This window comes from Ursus arctos, unplaced genomic scaffold, assembly GCF_023065955.2.
Source record: "Ursus arctos isolate Adak ecotype North America unplaced genomic scaffold, UrsArc2.0 scaffold_3, whole genome shotgun sequence".
In the NCBI taxonomy this organism is placed as follows: Eukaryota; Metazoa; Chordata; class Mammalia; order Carnivora; family Ursidae; genus Ursus; species Ursus arctos.
In genome coordinates this window covers 60,390,041-60,410,995 of record NW_026622985.1, presented here as the reverse complement: position 1 = coordinate 60,410,995, position 20,955 = coordinate 60,390,041, and the positions used below count along the sequence as shown (strand labels likewise).

Here is a 20,955-nt window from a genome sequence, read left to right as displayed (position 1 = left end):
AGCCGGGGCTGCTCTTCCCAGATACATTACCCCGGCCTGACTTCCCTTCCTCCCCGCGGCGACCCCTCCTTCTCAAAGCCCCCCACTCTGAGACCACACGAGGGACACTTCAAAGGGAGAAAAGACAGATGAGCATGATTTTCTGTCTAGGAAATACCCCGCAAATCAACTACTTTGCTGACTTCTCGCTGCTAATGCCATTCGTAGAGACAGCAGAGTTCTTCCTGCAATACTAGCCAGCCTCAATAATACTGTAAAAATCCTGCAGCCAGGAGGAAAACCCATCCCTTTCCAAAAGCAAGAGAAAAGTCTGAAAGCTTAGCAACGCACAACTTTAATATTTTGGTTGATAACGTGCCATGAACTCAGAGTATTTTCCATTTCCTCTTTGTCATTTTTCCAGTGATTTCAAAGGTCTTTATTGAATCTATCAAAATCTAAATATGGTAAAATTAGGTAATTTTTTTTTCTAAAAAAATACACTAAAAAGTATATGCATCCAAATAAGTCTCTTCCTCTTCATAGTAGATTACTACATGAGACCTGGACTTATTTGAGTGAAGCCTCTCTCCCCACTTTCTCCATCCCCCTCCCCCCCACACACAATCAGTTATCTCAATTGAGTTCAATGCTTATTAGCACATCATTTTGAATCTCCTTCATGGTTGCATGGTATGATATGTGGGAAAAATCCAAGAAGCCGAGTGCTTTATTTAAAAAAAAAAAAAAATCAACCTGGAGTATAGTATTTGAGGGTCAAAATTAGATTGCACTAGAGCAAAAAAAAAAAAAAAATGATTTTTATCACATGGTTTGTAAGTGGGCTCTGCAAGCTATTTCAGGGCCGCAAGTGCCAACATATTCTGAGCAGACTGAAGCATCTCTGGCTAAACGGGTTCTGGGGACATTGTGCAACTTCAGGGAACCTGTTTCCTCACTGGCGAGGCAGAGAAATTAACAGCTGCCCCACCTGCCCCGCAAGGCCCCCTGAAGACCATTTCAGGAAGAAATGTTTCTCCAGAAGTCATGTGCATGCTAGTCCAATACCCCAAACACATCAAAGCACAGCTGTTCCTGTTTGAGTGCCAAGGAGGAGGGCAGAGCACTGCCTGTTTAACCTCTGGTCCTCAAACCCTCCCCACATGGCAGCCATCCCTGAGGCACCTTTGAGATCTCTTACCCCCATTCACGAGGAGCCCAGCATCCATATATCTAAGCCACCTCTAGAAAATTCTTTGTTACCTGTAAAGCCTGGGATAAACATGAGTCAATTCTCCCCAGCTTGCTCTGTTAGCCACAAGGTCCATCATCCGTAGATGTTTATGGTCACTGCTAAAATAATAATCATTTCAAAACATTCGTCTACTGGTTGACCCTGGCCCTGACCTCTAGGAACTTACTGGCCATAAAGGGGTTCCCTGTCCTTTCTAACAATTAGCACTGTGGTAGGCAGAATTTTAGGATGTCCTCCAAGATTCTCATCCCTACACATCAAATCCACCAGTGACTGAGGTACTCCCTATTCGAAAGTCACACCTCAGACTAATTACATCAACACCTCTGGAGGGTGAGAGTCAATATGTTTTAAACCTCCTCGGGGATTCCAATGAAAGCCAAATTTGGGAACCACCATGATCCGTGGGTTGGTTAGACATGAGGATAGAATAAGCTTTGACTAGTTGGGGGAAAGCTTTATCTCCTGGTAGAACTCCAAGAGAATGCTCAAGAGCAAGAATTAATATTCAGGTGTTGGTAGGCTGTTCTGATGGGATTCATCTCCATTGTTCACATGGATTAGTCCACAGAGAAAAGTGCAGACATTATCTGTCTTGAAAACTTTCATACGCCCCAGAGTTTATCAGTGCACATAGTTAGTGCTCCAAATGTTTATGAAGATTCTACCTGTTCAGTGATTCTCAGTTCCACTTGGAGGAGTATGGAAACCTCACAAAGTTTCCTAATGTAAAAATTAAGTACATTCACAAAAGAAACAGGCCCTCTGCTCACCTTTGCTAGGAGCAGCCTTTAGGAGGACATAGAAGGTTTTTATCAGAAATGGGGAGGACGGTAGCGTGGAAAGACTGTCTGTCACCAGACTTTTCCTTAAGTCCTTGAGCTCTTATTGAATTGACATTTTACAATGGCTGCTTTTCCTGCATTTAAGAATTTCCAGAGAGTGTTTTAGAATCCTCACATTATTTTGTGTATTCTTAATACTTGGATACCAGGGCAAGGTGGAAGGGAGGGACATTTGTCTTTCTGAAGACATACTCTGTTGAATAAGGCCTGTAAGATGCATTAGCTGGCTAAAGTGTGAGTCCTTAGATACCAGGTGAATTCAGCGTGATCACTTTCCAGAATCTTCCCCACATGAATTGCATCCTTGGGCCTTCTCTGCTCCTCCTGATGTTGGCATGATGAGCTGGCATTCTCAGTTGCCTGGAGTTTTTCCCACGGTCCAAACACCTGAGATTGCCCCTCTGTATTCTCTCACAGTGACTCCAGTGAAAATTCTAATGGGAGATTTTCCCACATGGCCAACATGCAAGTTTTCTCCTCTTGAGGTCAGTTTATGGTTGAAGCTTCTCCCTACAGTGGCCTTGTGGATCTCATGGTCTCATGAGCACATATGCTAATCACATTTTGAGATACTCTAAAAATGTAAGTTATTATTTCAAGTGTCCTTCTATTTCAAATGTGTGAATCTGTTTTTATTTGGCCAGCGGCCCAGACAAATACCATTAGCATTTTGAGCACAGGTTGGCACAACAAACTTTTCCATAAAACGTTTTTTGAACACACAATTAGTACTTTGTCAGAGGCTTTAAATGCTGCTATTCCCTGGCCCAGGAACCTCGAGCTCAAGTCTCTCAGCCGCTGCTGTGCATTGCTCCTCTGCAGCCCCGAAGCAGCCCCTTCTGTCAGCCAGTAAGCTTAAAGGGAAATGCAGACCCGGGGAAGCAATGTCTGGGGAGGGGAGTCTGAATATAAAAATTGTGCAACTAAAAGGTTTTCACAGTTAATGCACCTCTTTCCCACTGCAAAAGGCTACCTTTAAGAGCTGCCATTTCCTTTACATTAACTAAAAATGGACACATCTGTTGAAAGAAGCGGGAGGGGAGAAGACAATAGCTATTATGAGAGTCGGGCAAAGTGCACGTGTGTGTGCATGTGTGCGTGTGTGCGCGCATGTGCGCGCATAAACCACTAAAGAAAGTGCAAAGAGGCGAGCCTGGTGGAAAGAGTACCGTGGAATTGCTGTCAGTTATTATTTATATAGCATCATAAATGCATGGCTGTCGAAGCCAACGGCCATCTTACTTAACTGCTACCTAAGTGCTGGCAATGCAAGACCTCAAAAGAATGACTCTCCTATTTAATATTTAACCAGATGCTTCCATTTTTGAAAATATACTTTGCTTCTTGTGGAGAAAGGAGGGGAGGCTGACTTTCAACTTCTGTGATGTATGGGCTGTTGTTGAAGTAATAGAACACCAGGTTTTGTTCTTCTAACTTCACTGTCAATATTTCCATCATGTTGGTGAACAGAGCATTTGTCTACAAGTTTGAATTACTCCCCTACATTATTATGTTCGTTAACATGCTGACGAAATAGGCTAAGGTATAGTTACCATGATCCTATAATGGAGATGTGACAACTAAGGCAGAGGGCGTCAATGCAAACCAAGGGAGAGATGGACCAGAACCTGACTTTTTTGGGGGGCTTGAATCTTATGATATCATGGAAAGGCCATGTTAGGCAAACTGCTAAAGTCCCCAAGAATTTACCCAATCAAATGGACACAGGACTTCCAGCACACCTTGGTGGGCTGGATGGGGCTGTCTGTTTTACCTCCTACAACTGGCTGACTTCCCATCTCTCTTCCTTGAGCTCTCCCTCTCCCTGTCTCAGGTACATCCCTTGCCTCTCCGTCATCTCCTATGCTCGCCCTTCATCTCTGGGCTTCCTCCAAGCCCCCAGAAGTGCTCTCTCAGACACCACAGCCACTACTGACCATGCACAAGACCAGATGTTCACGCATTCCCTGGTCTCATCTGGAAACCAACTTAGATGGCTATCAGTTAATCAATCCAGCAGCCACAGGTACACAGTAAAGAGACACTAGGAGCCTCTGAAGTTCACCTGCCAGGACGCCCTCTTCCCTGGTCTGCATCATGAAGAATTTACTGCCCTCGCGGCTCTCTATCTTTGCTTCCATCCGAGAGTGTGGCAAATCTCTAAATGTCTCTGAGCCTTTCTGCCCACAATGGGGGTACACATGGAAGTGGTCAGCCCCTTGAAAAGCCCTCTATTATTCCAGCACTATTTTTGTTACAGGCCGACTGTCAAGCTCTTTCTCCCATATCTCTCACACATCATTTCCTCCGGTGCCCATATATTTTAAATGAAAACTGTAAGGACAATAAGGCAGTCTGAGAACAAGAGAGCAATATCCCCAAGAAGGAAGACTGTCTGTTCTTGTTGTTCTTGGTTTACTTTAATCTCACCTTTGGGTCTCTTTAATACATCCCACCCCCCTAAAGGGAAAATCAGAGAGACACGGGAGGCTTGAACAATGAAGCATTTCTCTGCTCCATTCCCTGCCTCCCCCATCCCACTGCCCCAGACCCCCTAGGGCCAAGAACGACTCCCATGCTTCATGAAATTTCAGATAATATTGAGGGGAATGTCAGAATGACTTCACTGGCCTACAGACAGCATCTGTATGGGCTCCTGAGGGAGAGAGGATCGGACACAGAGCAGCCCCTTGTGCTGGGGACGGCATAAGAGGGTCCCATTATCTGCAGAAGGGATGTGAAATTGGAACAACTCCAGCTGAGAATGCAGCAAGCCACACCATTTACATGAAATATACGGTGTTGGGTCCGCCACAAAGCCGACTGGCTTTGATCTTGGTGAACTTTTGAATCATGTGTGACTAAAGAATTCTTTACAAAGAATTATTTCAGCTTTCTGAGTTAATGAAAAGCCAGCCCGCAGAATTTATGGAAGCAAGAGACCAAGCATTAGAGGGAGGGAAAAAAAGTCATAAAAAAAATCCCCGGGAGCCTTTAATGCGACAGTCCTCATGGTCTGTGCGGATCTCTAACTCCACATTTTTCTGTCAGATTTATTGGGTTTTATTGGAATTCATTCTTCTCAGCACTGGGGTCTGTGGAGATAATCTTAGGGAGAAAAACGTGTCTGAGGCAAAATGAACCAGATTGATGAGACAAAATCAAGGGAATAAGTCCCTAATTGTCGGGCAGTGATCAACCCTATGTGCACAACACAGCACACTGCATTACAAAACCAGCGTCACCACCGTAGTCCCCAGGAGGAAGTTACCAGAGTCTCTGTTGCCTGGGATCAATTGGTTGTAATAGACGGAGAAAATTCTACAAAATCAACCTGCCATTTTTATTGTGTGAAGTGGTTCTGCTTCCTAACCTACTTCACGGTAGACAATGTATTCATGGGGGAGAAGAAATATGGGAAGCCAGGGGAAAGTGACCACTTAAAAGCAGAGTGCATGTGTCTTCTGAAATGCATAATGTCTGCTCGCATTGGCCGGGAATTTGCTACAGAGCCATCATCCAGAGAGTAAATCATAGGATACGTACGAAGAGAGAAATTGGAGCAAAAAGGTTAAGATGTGAGTCATCTCAGATGTGGGAAACCATTTCTCTCCCAAGGCTGGGCATCATTCACTTTCATTTATCCTTTCCCAAGATTTTTCTTTCAAGAAGAGATTAAAGACAGCAGTGATCGCTGAGAAGTCTTCATTCTTTATGCTGTGGTAATAATAAATCTAATACCTTTCACTAGTTATCTCTTTCAATGAAAAACATTTTATCCATAACCTGTCCTCTGGATAGTGAGAGAGTAGTGCTTGTGATAATTTTTCCACGCAGAGAGGCAGACTGGTGCTGAGGTTAAAAGCCTGGTCTCGGCCCTGTGCCACCTTGGTTTGAACCTCCTTCCCAGTTAGTTCCTTCCCTTCCCAGGGGGGTCTGCACTTAGAGTTATTCTCTGAGGTTCAGTTTCCTCATGGGAGTAATGACAGTGTCTCTCTCCTCGGGTTTTTATAAGGACGAAATGAGATAATAGGTACTAAATACTTTCTGGTACACCGTAAACCCTCAATAAATATTAAATGACATCCTAAAACTAGATGCCTTGAAAAATTGATTACAGATTAGGTCTTTTTTTACTTATTGTAAGAGGCTTTCAAATTTGAGGAGAAAAAAAAACCATGCTCTTTAAAAAACAGAATGCCTGAAATGAAAATAACATCCATTTATTACTCTAACGGAGTAATTTAACAAACTTCCAATAGCTATTTTTTAGGACGTACCTATGTGTGGGCATCATGCCAGATAATCTGATGTTCATTATCTAATTTTAATTCTCAGTATAAGCACCTGGAGGAGATGGCTATCTTGTAGCCTCAAACATGTTCAGTGAGGTTATGTGATCAGCTCACAGTTGCAAGGCTGGAAGCATCAGGGTTTGCATTTAAACTCAGGTTTTCTTATTTCAAGTCCATACTCTTTCTAGATACTTGCTTCCTATGGGTAATATTCAAAATTCAAATTATTGTATGCATAGACTTTATTAATACTAATAGCTGATCATATTATAAAATAAAAAGTGGAATCATATTATAATCTGCCCCTTAGATAAACACATGCCTTTTGCAAATCAGGGAAAGCAAATGATGTGCCTCAAGGGCCACTAGTAACAATTACGCACAGAATAAAGAATATCCATTATTCAGCGTTGAAATTCAGAGAAAAACTAAAAATTAAGTCAGGGAGTTGAAATGAAGATCAGAGAGAATATTAAATATTCAAGAAAATAAAGTGAAGGGTCTTTGTTTTGCAGTTTTTGGGGTTTTTGTTGTCGGTTTGGGGGTTTGTTTGTTTTTCAGGGTTTTTTGTTTGTTTGTTTTTCAGTCATTTGAAAAAGAAATCCACAAAAATACCTTCTCTCCTTAAAAATATCCCATCAATAACTTGTGAATTCTTTTCACTTCTGGTTAAAAGTAAGTATTATTAAAGTGCCCTGAGGGCTTTTTCTTTCTCTTTCCTGTCCAACATTCCACAAAATAAAAGAAAGCTAATCTGTGAGGTTTTCCTCTCTTCCAATACCAGTTTTAAAAGACAAAAAGTCCCCATGCTGCGCCATGCTGAATTCATAACTTACATTGGGCACCTCTTGGAAAAAAACTCCTGTCAGTGCAGAGGAAAGTGAGTCGCTCTGACAGAATGAGGCAGCACCTCGGTAGACCGTTCCCTCTACTCGAAGCCACGATGCCGGATTTTGGTGGGTGTACTGGTTAACTAGGGCTGCCACAACATAGCTACACAACTGGGGGACTTAAACAATAGAAATGTGCTTTCTCACAGTTCTGGAGGCTAGAAGTCCAACATCAGCATGTGGCAGGGTCGATTCCTTCTGCTGGCTGTGGGGGAAGGACGTGTTCCCGACCTCTCTCCTTCGCTTGTAGATAGCTGTCTTCTCCCTGTGCCTCTTCATGTCGGCTTCCCTCCAGGCATGTTTGTGTCCGAATTCACCTTTTTATAAGAACAGCAGTCAGATTCGGAACCCACCCTCCTCCAGGGTGCCCTTATCCTAAATAAATACATCTGCAATGACCCTATTTCCAAATAGAGTCACATTCTGGGGTAAGAATCTCAACATATGAATTTTGGGGACACACAATTCAACCTATAATACTGAGTTATGGCTCTAAAATTTTGCCTGCCAAAGGTTAGCTCTAGTCACCAAGAGGATGAGTTAAGTATTAGACAAATAATATCATGCCCATTAACACACTTTCTAAAAGCTAATTATTATACAGAAATAGATGGTATTGTCTCTATAATCTCCTCACCAATTATTTCTTCTGAGCGAGTAGACTCCCAACCAGAGTAGTCATAAGCTCTAAAATGGCACCCTGACTCCAGACATGCCTACCTTGCTTTAGTTTAATTTCTAACTCCCGGGGCTAAAAGGGGGAAGAAGCAGGATTGGGGATGGGAAACCAGTAGTAAGATAACATGCAAACACATTATTCTGTTGGACTTACAATCCATCACTAAGATAGACAAGTATTTCCTACTGGGAACTAAGGTTTGGGGCTTAGTCTATGTAATTCATTTACAATTCAGAGTATTAGAGTCAGCTCCATGTGTCTTTCTCTGGATACTTTTTTCTCAGAAAGCTCCCTCTGCTCTCTATTACCAAGATGAATGACATGCCTTTCTCTGGCCTTCCCAGCAACCTGAGTTACTTAGGCACAATGATTATTGGGTTACTGATGTGTCTCTTAAAGATTATGAAATCTTTAAGGGAAGGAGACCACGGTTAATCTCTACAGCCACGATGCAAAGAAGAGTACAGTAAAGATTTGCTAAATGAAAGGAGTGCAATAAATTTTTGCTGAGTTAAAATTGGATAAACATGGACCATCTCAACCTAAGAGTTGGTGAATAGCTGGCTGTCCCTATCTCAGAGAGAGGAATGGTCAGCCCTCATTTCTCCTGAAGACACCACAGAGGGGATACGCAGAAAGGCTCTGGAGCTACACTGGGAACGCCCCTCATGCTGGGGTTGGTGCCGGTTGTTTACGCCAGTCCCTTGCGGAGAGGAGCACAAGTGACATATCCAAGAGCACAGACCACAGCTGACTGCCTGGTTAAGATGGAAAGATCACTTTAAGCAATTTGAGTCTCTTTTAATCAAAAGTACTGCGGTTTAATCTTTGTCTTCCTTCATTTTGAGCCAGCCTTGTTGAATCTCTGGCCAAAGCGGATAGTAAAAACATATATATATCTTTTTGCAACAGTTTATCTTTTATGAGAATTTCTCTGTGGCATTTCCCCCTATTTTATTTGGGCACATTTGGTTTCTCCCAAAAGGACTATATCAGCTGGCATTAGGAAACTTTAGAAATGTGTTTACATTTCTAAACACTCTTGAAATTGAATCTTCAAGATGACCCAAGTCTAAAGGGACTGTTATTTTATTAACACAACTCTGTTTTCTCTAAATTTGCTTTTGTGAATCTAAATTTTCTCACATATTAAGGTTGGGTCAGGAGGGAACAGGCAAACTTAAGTTAACTCCTTAACAACTGTAAATGATGCAAAGAGGAGAAACGTTGACTCCATCTGGGTTCCCTTCTCTGAACTAGCTCAGCATGTGCCTGAACTTGCGGCAGCTCGAATTCACTGCTTTCCAAAGTGCTCTCTTCAAGCGTCTTCTTGAGCTACCTTTGCATCCAAACTCGAATTCAATGGAAAGAAGTTCAGAGATGTGTCCCAGAATCCCAGGATGATGGGCTCTGCCTAAAGAGTCTAAGTCAGTCTTAGTTTGACAACATTCTTTGAGCTGCAAAAGAAAAGAAAAATTACCTCTCTATTTAGTGGCATTTGCTTCAGAAGAACTCCAAGCACTTAAGAAAAAGAATTCCTTTCACCTCTCATGTGCTTGGTTCTGTATGTGCATTGTTCTGGGACCGTGCTATCCAGCCTTCACCTGGGGAGAAGAAAAGAGAGCTATGGTTATTTAACATGCAGTCCACTGCAGTACAGACAAACCCCTCTCTTGCTTCATGGAGGACCATACCAGGAGTAGATGGAGAGCTGAACCTCTTTTCACCGCCACTCCCACCAAACCCTGCGCAGCCTCTCCTAATGTTTATGAACACTGTTGTGAGCTCTACACACCACTCCATTGAGCCAGGCTCTATCTATGGAGGAGATGAGCTATGCTTTCATTTAGGATAAACCTGATCTTTATCAATTCTCTATTAAATTCAAAAAATAAGGGGAAACTCTGTGTATTAGTTTCTTATTGCCACCATAACCAATTACCAAAAACTTAATGGCTTAAACCAACTCAATGTATCACTTTACAGTTTTGGAGGTCAGAGGTCCAAAATCAATTCCACTGGGTAAAAATCAAATTGTCAGCAGGGCCGCAATTCCTTCTAGAAGTTATAGGGGAGAATCGGTTTTCTTGCCTTCTCCACGTTTAGGGGCTGCTTACGCTCCTTGGCACATGACCACATCCTCTATCTCAAAGTACATCACTCCACCTCAGTTTCCATCTTTCCATTTCTCCATCTCTGTGATCCTCTGGCCTCCCTCTTAAAAGCACTCTTGCACTTCTATTGGGCCATCTGGATAACCAAGGATAATCTTCCTATATTAGAATCCTTAAGTTAATCACATCTGCAAAATCCCTTTTACCATGTAAGGTAACATATTCATAGGTTCTGGGGATTTGGATATGGTCGTCTTTGGGGGTACCATTATTCATCCTATGATATTCCATGGAAAACATAAGTTTCTTCCATCACACCTATGATGAAAAATTTTTAGCTCTCTCTTTGTACTTCAGGATAGAGTTCAAGAACTCCCCACACCCTTCATGACCCCATCCTGCTTACTTCGTTAGCAGTTCAAGGTAACTATTAAGAGTACAGATTCAGAGCCCAGCAATCTGAGTTTTTATGTGCTTCAAACCTAGGGCAGGTTATTTGATCTTTCTAAGTTTTGTTTTCTCATCTGGAAGTGGGAGAAATGATCATCTGTCGTACAGTTACTGGTGAGGATTAAATGAGATAAATAATATAAGTAGAGCCTTGAGCTGAGTTCCTGGCACATAAAAAGACCAACAGGTAGTAGTTAGTCCCAAAAATATTGTACAACAATAAAAAAAAAAAAAAAGACAAATATTTCCACCCTTATAGAGTTCACATTCTGGTGAGATATATACACACACAAGAAATGAAGAAAAAAAGAAAGAGAGACTAGGACAAGTTAGAGTATGATTGTGTTCTAGAAATATTGACAAGAGCAAGGTTAGAGAAATTGGGTACTGGAGTAGGACGTCCTGTTGCAATTTCAGATGAGGGGTAGGGACCAGTGGAAGCCTCATGGAGTAGGTGACCCATGAGCAAGGGTCTGAAGGAAATGAGTGAGTTCACACTCTAGGCAAAGGGAAGAGTGAGTGCCTTGTCCCTAAGCTGAGAGAAGACCATATTTGAGGTGCAGCAAGAAGGCCTGAACGGCCCAGTGAGAAAGAACGAGCGTAGGCCAGTCTGGATGGGGAATGCTACTTAAATAAACTCTTTGGAAAGTTATAATGATCCCAAGAGCCTCATAGCCATGGTAGAGACTTCGGCTTTTACTCTGAATAGAATGGGAGCCACTGCTGGGTTTTGAGCAAAAGAGTGACATGCTCTGAATTGTTTTTTTTGTGTGTTTGGGAGTTTTTTGTTTGCTTGTTTGTTTTGTTGTTGTTCTTGTTAAAGACATTTCATTTATTCTAACATTTCTAGATGTCATATGTTTGCCATAATGCTGGAAATTAAAGTTTTGTGTTACCTTATAAACATGTTGATAATTAATCTCTAGCTTGAACCCTAGCAAATTAGTTCATGTTTAATATGGCTTACCGTTCTCTAAGCAAATTTTACCAACAAAAAAAAAAATATTTAATATAGTGCACCCTCCCCCTTATTGGTGGTGTATTTATTCTAGAAAATAGGCAGAAGATCTAGAAAAGCAGAGAATAATAAAAAGGATATATATCACAGGTTCCAAAGCTTGAGAAATCTTACACAATGATTCATCTGTAATGCCTAATTTATAACTTCTTGCTGATATGCTACCTAGAGAACTGACACTATTAACTGAAAGATTTTGAACGTGAAAAACTGTGTCTGAAAACTTTATTTCATTGACTTATTTTATAATTATTCATGTATCAGAAAAATTTTTCTCAGTAACAAAGGGTCTCCAAATAAATTAAAGCTATTCTGTAATAGACTCTTCTTTTAACTTGAATTATAGAGATTAGTTTTTTGTCATCACCTGCTTAGTTTGTGACCTCGATAAATGTTATTTGCATTTTAATTTAATTTCATTAATGTTTTATAGGAAAAAATAATTACTGATTCAATTAAATCCTTGCTTCTCTCTTGAATACTTGCACAGAATAATGTAGTTTGAAATAAGAGTTTAATACCAGATGTATATTATCCCTGAATCTCTTTTTTTTTAAATTTTTACTACTGCTAAGACCATAACTGATCAAGAAGATGCCACTGGCTGACTTGGGTTTTAAAAGTATCCTTCTGGGGCGCCTGGGTAGCGCAGTCGTTAAGCATCTGCCTTAGGCTCAGGGCGTGATCCCGGTGTTCCGGGATGAACCCCCACATCAGGCTTCTCTGCTGGAAGCCTGCTTCTTCCTCTCCCACTCCCCTGCTGTGTTCCCTCTCGCTGGCTGTCTCTCTGTCACATAAATGAATAAAATCTTTAAAAAAAATAAAAATAAAAGTATCCTTCTGACTGCTATGTGGGCAATCCACTGGAGGGAGGTGAGGTTAGGGCAGGGAGAGAGATAGGGACTCTAGTAATAATGTGGAAGAGATGTGACAGTGTCTCACATCAGGTCCCAGTGGGAGAATGGAAAAGTGGTCAGATTCCAGGAATATTTTAAATATGGAGCCAATAGAATTTCCTGATGGAATGGATGTGAGGCGTGAAAGAAACAGAGGAATCAAAAATACTCTTAATCTCCAATATGGATGAACCTTGAAAACATCACACTGGGTGAAAGAAGCCAGACACAAAAGGTCACATATTACATCATTCCATTTATATGAAATGTCCAGAAGAGGCAAATCCATTGCTACAGACAGTAGATTAGTGGTTGCCAGGAGCTGGGGAACTGGAGAAAATTGGGAATGGTTGGTAATGGTTAAAGGATTACTTCTGGGGATGATGAAAATATGCTGGAATTAGATAGTGGTGATACTTTCACATTATGTACAAATTGTACACATTAATGTGGTTAAAACGATGAATTTTATATTCTGTGAATCTTACCTCAATTACAGGAAAAAGTATCTTGTAGCATTCTGGCTTGAGCAACTGGAAGAATGAAGCGGCCATCAGTGGAGGCGAGGAAGGCTGTGGGTGGAACAGCCTAGAGGGAGGAAGATGAACAACTGAGTTTTGGACATGTTGATTCTGAAAGGTTCATTAAGCACCCAAATAGAAATGTCAGAAAGATAATTTGTAGACAAGTTTTTAGTTTGGAAGAGCAGTTAGGCTAGAATATTTACATTTGAGTGTTCTTGGCACAGAGATGACATTGAAAGCCATGAGACTCCATGAAATCACTAACGGTGTGAATGTAGATAGACGAGAGGACTAAGAATTGAGCTCTCAGAAAGTATGAAGTTAAGAATTAGGGGTAAAACAGGAAGCTGTTAAGGAGACAGAGTAGTAATCAATGAGTAGGAAACAAACCGAGAGATATTCTTATCTTCTATCACTCTCCTATGTTTACCTTCTTTATCACACATAAAGGTCCTGGTCAGTGTCATGATAATATCATACCTTAAGGAGGCTTCCTACATGCTGTTCTCTGTAACTAGAATGTTCTTGCTCCTTACTCAACTGGTTAACTCAACTCCCTCTCATCCTTCAAAACTAATTTCAAATATCACCCCCTTTAAGAAGTCCTCCTTTCTCTTCTACTCTGAGTTAGATGCTCCTCTCTTATGCTTTCCCAACACTGTATGCATAATTTACCACAGTCCTTGTCATATCCAATGGTAAACCCAGCCTACGTGTCCATGTCCCCCTCTAGACTAAATTCGAGGGTATGCCATTGTAGCACACTTACTATTTAGTCCAGCATTTAGCACATAGAAAGTACCTTTAAAATATCCACTGAATGAAAGACAAATATATAAATGCCTCACTTGACTCCATAGAAATGTTCTTAAGAAATTCAATGTACATCAGAGTGTTTAGGAATTTTTCATATATAATGCTCTGTTAAACAAACTAGGTAGGAATGCTACTTAAATCAACTCTGTGGAAAGTTATTTTATGAAGCAAAGAATTCTACCACAAAAAAAAAAATCACCTGCAAATCAGCTGTTATTGCAAGTATATAATTCTATATGCATATTTGGGATTCTTATCTTATTCTAATAAAACGAATTTGAGGAGATACTTTCAAATATACAATTATATTTAGATGTTTGGGATAAAATGAAATTTAAAAACAACTGCCAGAATATTTATAAATAAAGTTCCCCACCTTTAAAATGGGGAACTGGGATCAGCACACTATGTAATGTCTCCGAAGGATATAAACTATCAAATGAAGAATAGTCAAAATTATACACAGGCATTTAATGAGAATTAAAACATTGTGCTCAAGTCGTTGCATTCAAAAAAATAATAAATCAAGAATCTCCCAGGAATTTTTTATCACGTGAAAAAAACTCTCAACTTTAAGAAGTTTTGTAATCTTATTAAAGGAAACATAAACTCTGACCCTTTAGTCATGTTTAGAAAAAGTAATTCCATATGTTTATTAAATTAGAAAAGGTAATTATGTCAGAGGCCAAACATGCAGAAATAAAGACAACTCTAAGAGAAAGCCACTTCATAATCACCCTTTTCCCCTGGAGATTAATCTTGACCATGAGAGCAGATTCTAGACAAGGCAGAAGAGGTGACTGAGGTAGCTATGAAGGAATTCAAATTTTGGATCTGCCATTTAAAGGAAAATAAAATAATAGCAGGGAATTGTTACAAAACTCTTTCAATCATTGCCCTGGCATGGCCCTAGTACCTACTATTAAACCTTCCAGCTCTCCTGGGCTTTATGGCCCCCACTCCTGTTTCCACTTTTCTACCTTCAACTTCTGAGGAGTGTTCGGCAGGAGAAAAAAAAGTTAACAACTCAGGGTCTTTCATCTAGACTTGCTACAAGCAGAGTTGAGTTACAGGCTGATTTGGGGAATATTCTGGACTTCTTTTGGTCTCTTGGTATTTACCAAACATCATTCAGTGAGGAATGGGCAAGCTAAGTCCAAAGCTTGTCACAAGAGTGTTATGTTACCACCTCGTTGCTTACTGAATGGGATTCAGTATAATCTTTCTCAATATCGGACAGATTCTGCAAGAAAAAGGTTTAACAGGAACAAAGAAGGAACACCTTAAACATCAGCCTGACCAATCCCCAGCCTCGCAAATATCTCATTCAGGCTCTCAGCCATGTGCACCACACACAACAGCTGAGGTACCTACTTATGTAGCCTTTGGAGGAATTATTTGTCCATGTCAGTCACAGGACTAAAGCGGCAGAAGGCCGTTGCAGGCCAACCTATTCACAAATATGCCTTCTCCTGACCCAAAACACGCAACGTGATGTAATCTTCTTAGAGTGTCTATTGTTCGACACTTAAAAAGAATGTTAAGTTTGCATGTGTGGTGGCTTTGTGGAAGGACTATTCCACACACCTAAAAACACATCTGAGGAGATTTCCACCCCCCTTCACGTTAACCCTTCACTACCCACATCTCTCACTAGATTTCAGGCCCCAAGTCTGCCTGTCATTTTTTACATCAAAATCTTTTAGTTAATTTTCTTGTCAAGCATATTTTTTTCCTATGCAGTGTGTATATAAACAATAGCCAAAATATACAGCAGTCAGGAAAACATATGTGAAAACACGTAATTATAAACCCTCACTTCTCAGGCCAGAGTCCAGGCCCTGAAATTCGATAACATGTCAGGAGGCGACTCCAGAGCTGTGGTCACACCGTTTTCTAACATGTAAACTTAGCTCTCCCATCCTAGGAGATTTCCAGATTCAAACCAATCATCTTGATGAACTGGGTCTCATTTTAGAACTTCAACATCATTATACTTACTGTTTTCTGTGCCACATGCCCTAGAAATCACCCTGCTCTAAAACTGAATTTTAGTGTATGTTGCTTCATCAACAAGAAGCATAAACCATGCCTCGTACAATTATTCCTTTAATCTACTAGTACATTTGCATCATGAGGGCAAGAATTCAGTGCCTGGCAAATGTGAGGTCTGCACTTAGCAGCTAATGAATGAATATGCCATACTAACGTGAGTCAATTTTGAAAGGTTTCTCAAGCTTCCGATATTCTACGAGTCTTTGCATGAGAGAGCATAGGTATGCCACAAGCTTTTCACATGAATCTGACAGTATCATTTCTTTTTTGAGACTCTCATTATACTTCTCTTTCTTCAAGGAAGGATCTAGGCCTTATGTGTCTTTTTAATGTCTCTCAGATCTGTACTAGCTGCAACCAACCCCAGTGTTGGCTAGAAGGGGATATTTCATGTCCAAAACTCTCTGATCAATGAATAAATTATGAATTTTGTTACATTTATCTTAGGTTGAGGTCTTTATCTCCACACAGAAAGTTGCGTAGAAAGGAATGAAATGATGAGAACAAGATCAATAGAAGTAAATAAAGAATTTAGATGTTTAAGGTTTTTTCACTTGGCAAATGGGTATGTCTTCTCCATCTTACCCTAAAGTAATAAAATTGCATTTCCCTAAAAATGTGTGGTAAAATATGTTTTTCAATAATTTCTATTACTTTTCTTTCATCTCAACTCGTGAATTCTTTGCTATAAGAAAAAAAGACTTCGAAGACCTCTGTTAGTCACTGTGATGACTTTGTGTTTGATAGCTGATGTAAAGCACAAATGGGTACAGGTAGAAATAATAACAATTGCAACTCTTATTTGAACAATATGAAAAGGATTTTCATGTTATTCTTGTCTTAGAAAAATAACCATAGTGTTTACTACTTCTGAAAGAAATGGAGCAGGTGACTTTCTTTTATAATTTGTCCAGAAATCTTTCTTTCCATAGGTATGCCACTTGAAATTCAAATATCCAGTACAAATACATCACTATAAATACATCTACAAAGAAATGGTATTGTCTTTTCAAAGAAAGGCAGAACTTAAATCCTCCCAACACAGTCCTGTTCTTCAGGGAATTCAGCTTGGGAGGAGATCCTCATTTTCTCTATGCAGCCTTCCCTAACAACCCAGGAACTGGTTACGATTGAATAATACATAATATATAGAAGACATAAGAATATATCAACACTATAGCATTTATCATACTATGTTTCATGTTTTTCTTTCATGCCTCCCCCACCCCACCACCCAAAATGGGTAGATCCCTCATCAAAGGACAGACTGTCTCGCTCATCATTTTCATTCCCAGTACCTAGTAGGGTATCAGAACAATAATAATCGGCCTTGATAGATATTAGATGAATAAATGAGCAAGTGAATAAACTAAAAGTATTTCAAATGTGCTAAAAACTTTCTTCTGAAACTTTTAAAAACTACTTTCAGAACCATTTTTGCAAAGTATCCAAACAAATGTTTCTCATTACTTCATAGTGAAACCACATGCATAAATTAAAATTATATTTCACACTTTATTCATAAGACATGATTGTGATATTTCCACAATGAAACTCTTCCTTAAAAGGATGAAATTAATTGAGAATATCCAATAACTGTGCTTCGGGACCTGAAGGCAGCATTGACACCAGAATCCACTTGCCCAAGAGAATAACTATGATGGAGGCCACGTTTATCTCCAGGATTTTTACCATCGTTTTATAGATACACTAAATGACAGGAAATGTTTACCACTATATTAAAATAAGCTAAGCCCAGCAAAGATGAAGTCACACTATGCTCTCCAAAGAAAATATAAGCAAAGCCATAAAAACCAATAGAGCAACTTATATGATGTCCATGTCACCTCGTCTCTGACTCTGAGAGAGAAGACTGAGAACTTATAGGTGATGAATCCATTCCCTTTTGTGAAGGATCTAATTAGAAAAATCCATGTTAGCCTCAGCAGCAGAGTTTTAATATTGAGCTGGAATTCCCCAAATGTCTCAAATGAGAGGGTTATATCTCAATTCCATTGGAGTCATTGGCAGGAATACCTTTTCAGGGAATTCAGGAATAGGCAAACCTAACTCAGTGCTGAGAAAAAGTCCCCTTTGTGGCACCAGTCTGAGCACAAGGACTTTCATAGAACATGACAGCTGTTTTCATAGAGAATTCTACAGAGAGTTCACAGAGAAGCACAGCAGAGTGTAACCTAATAGACCACATTAGTGTGTATTTTGTGTGTATTATATATACATGCATATTAGATTATACTCTAATCTAATATACTAATGGCGGAGGTCAAACTGAACTGCTAAGAGGAAGAAACTGGCTCCCTAACGAAACCTATGTAAAACCAGCCTTGGACAACAAAGCACAAGCTCACCTACACATACACCACACACACACTCACACACGCGTAGAAGTGTGTAAACACACACACATCCTGCAGTGGCTACACCGGACATGTATGACAGATATCTTTGTGTCTTGGCCCCAAGAACTGAGAATCCCTTGGATTTTTAGTAAGACCACATTTAGGAGCCGCAGGGGAGGGGGGTGACTAACATTTCTGGAGTGCTGGAGTCTTTGTTAGGAGATTCATTAACACTGACTCATTTTCACTTTCCTGTACAAACAATGTCAATTTTCACCTCTGTAATCCTTATTTATGCTGTCTTCATAACATGGAATATCCTTATATTTCCTCTTCCCCAGGGTAGCTCCTGCTTTTCCGTTAAGATCTGCCTGCCGATCTCAGGTAGCATCCTATCGCTGGCGATCCCGGACGTGCTCCCACACCCCCAGGGCTGGGTTGCTTTCTCATATCTGTGCTTCCATAATGCATCCCTCTGTCCCAGTACTCACCACTTTATACCCTAATAACCACTCTCGTGCTTCCCTCCCCTGCTCAACTGCCGTCAAGGATTTTTGGCTTACTCGTTGTTGCGTCTTTGCACAATGCCAAGCATTATGCCTGGCACTCAAAGGAAGTCTAGGAAATATTTGTTAACTCAATAAATGAAATAAATTCTTCATTTGTTTAATATTATCCATAACTCTGGTATCAGTTTCCCCGGCTTATGAGAGAAGACACTGAGCTTGCAAAATTGTTTAGATTGTCCAAGTTCACAGAGTTCATAAGAAAATCAAGATTCACACTCTGAAATAATTAGAGAGTAAATTATCTTTCCTTTGCGCCAGATTAAGAGATGGGAAGCACAGAGGAAGAGTATTAACTCTTCTAAATGGACATAAGCAGCATGCGGAACTGGTCTTAGAGAGAGAGACCCGCACAGTGAAGAGCCCGTTGACCAGGAGGCTCTGTTTACCTCATCACCGATTCTCCTCTCAGAAATACGTGAGATATTTGGCTAACTTGATGTTGAAGATCTAAGGCAACTAAATATAGGGTCAATAGTCAGCACAAGTTCAAAATTCCATGAGAACCAAATCCAATGATCATAAATAGAAGAAAGAAGTTTTGCTCAGTCTCTTTAGTGTCCAGATATTAATTTGTAGTCACAGAGAGCAATATTCCACTTCCAATATATTCTGATATAAAAGTTAACACCAGAATCTTCACATTTCAAGATGGTAAAGACATTTCTCTCTCCTTAGCCTTTTAAAAATCATCTCCAGACAGTAAATAGAATGAGAAAGAGAAACACAAACTCTAACTTTAGCAGTATTAGGAGACCTCTGTTACCTTCTTCTGTGATATATACAGAAGGAGGATGGCCCCAAAGGAGTGCAGGAGGGTTGGACTAAGTGCCTATAGACGGCTCTATTGATGAGAAGCAAACTGAGCCATTCTGTGAAACTCTAGAAATGCTCGGGTACTGGAAACACCAAGAAGGCAGGAGCAGGGAGGATGACGAGAACAGGGAGGTTATCTGAAGTCTATTTTAGAGTCAGTTATAACTCTAGTTTCCACCCGTACCAACTGAAATCCTCCCCTGACCAGAGATAAGCGGTACAGTCCCTGGTGAAATTGAACTAGAAAAGCTCATGAAGAAAGGACCCAGACACTCAGGACAGCAGATTAAAAGTATAGCAAGTAAGTGAAAGTCTAAATACTGAATAGTGATACCCCCAGCTCCCTTTCGCACCCACCTCTGAACAACAGCACCCAGGTTTAAAACTCTTAGGCAGGAAATGGAGGATTTTTCTCAGAGGCAACATCCCTTTAAAAAGCTTGACATCTGAGTCACTAGTGAAAAGGCCAGTTAGCAACTACACCACAGGACAGCAGGGCCCGGTGCGTACACATTTCCAATCACCTTTCTAGTAGCCCACTTTTAACACAGGAAAAGACAGCCAAGGATACTAGGATACCAGGCAATTGAGGAAAGCTTCCAAGATGAACAAGGGAGACAAAAACACGCAAACAAAAGAGAACTCAAACGTAACAGAGACACTGCTTGAAGCAATAGAGTATTTCAAAGAAACCACGAAACATGAACAGGTTGCTATATAAGGGGAATAATGAGAGAAGAGAAGGGGGTTTTGGATATTAAAAATCTAATAGCTGACTGGTTTTTATCAGCAAAAAGTTAAAATGTCAAGTAAAAGAAATCTCCCCAAAAGTAGGACAAAAATTGAAAGGATACATCATAGAAAAGATAAGATGTGGAGAATTTATTCAAGAAGTCCAATGTTCAGAAGTTCCAGAAAAAGAGACTAGAGAATGTAGCAAAAAGAAAATTATCAAAGTAATAATATAAGAAAATGTCCCAGACTCTAAATTGGAAGGGCCCACCAAGTGGTCAACATAATAAATAAAAAAAGACTCTCACCAAGGCATATTACCATGAATTTACCAGATTGCTAGCAATAAAGGGATCTTAAAAGCTTTAGGAAGGACTGGAAAACAGAGTGACATCAGGCTTCTCATAACAATATTAGAGGCAATATGAGGCTTGGAAATACCGAATGAAAAAAAGATTGAGAATTCTATACCTTGGCAAACCGTAAATCAAGTGCAAGAATAAAATAAAGGTAGTTTAAGACACGCAAAGTTTCAAGCATACCCATGGACATTTTTCTCAAGAGCTTACCAGAGGACACATTTCACCAAAATGAGGGAGCAACCCTAAAAGAGAGCGAGAGAGAGAGAGAGAGATGGGCTTCAGAAAACAGATGTCACAACAGGC

General features: G+C 40.3%; 1 long non-coding RNA gene across 1 annotated transcript in view; it reads right to left on the bottom strand.

Moving 5' to 3' along the window:
- LOC123001531 (uncharacterized) overlaps positions 1-13,058 on the bottom strand; it is a 159,256-nt gene extending 146,198 nt beyond the window's left edge. Inside the window, exons 1-3 of the long non-coding RNA XR_006410514.3 lie at positions 12,910-13,058; positions 9,424-9,547; positions 7,412-7,581 (exon numbers count right to left, since the gene is read on the bottom strand). This is a non-coding gene — a long non-coding RNA (uncharacterized LOC123001531). The remainder of the gene's footprint in view (positions 1-7,411; positions 7,582-9,423; positions 9,548-12,909) is intronic.
- Positions 13,059-20,955: the final 7,897 nt, after the last annotated feature.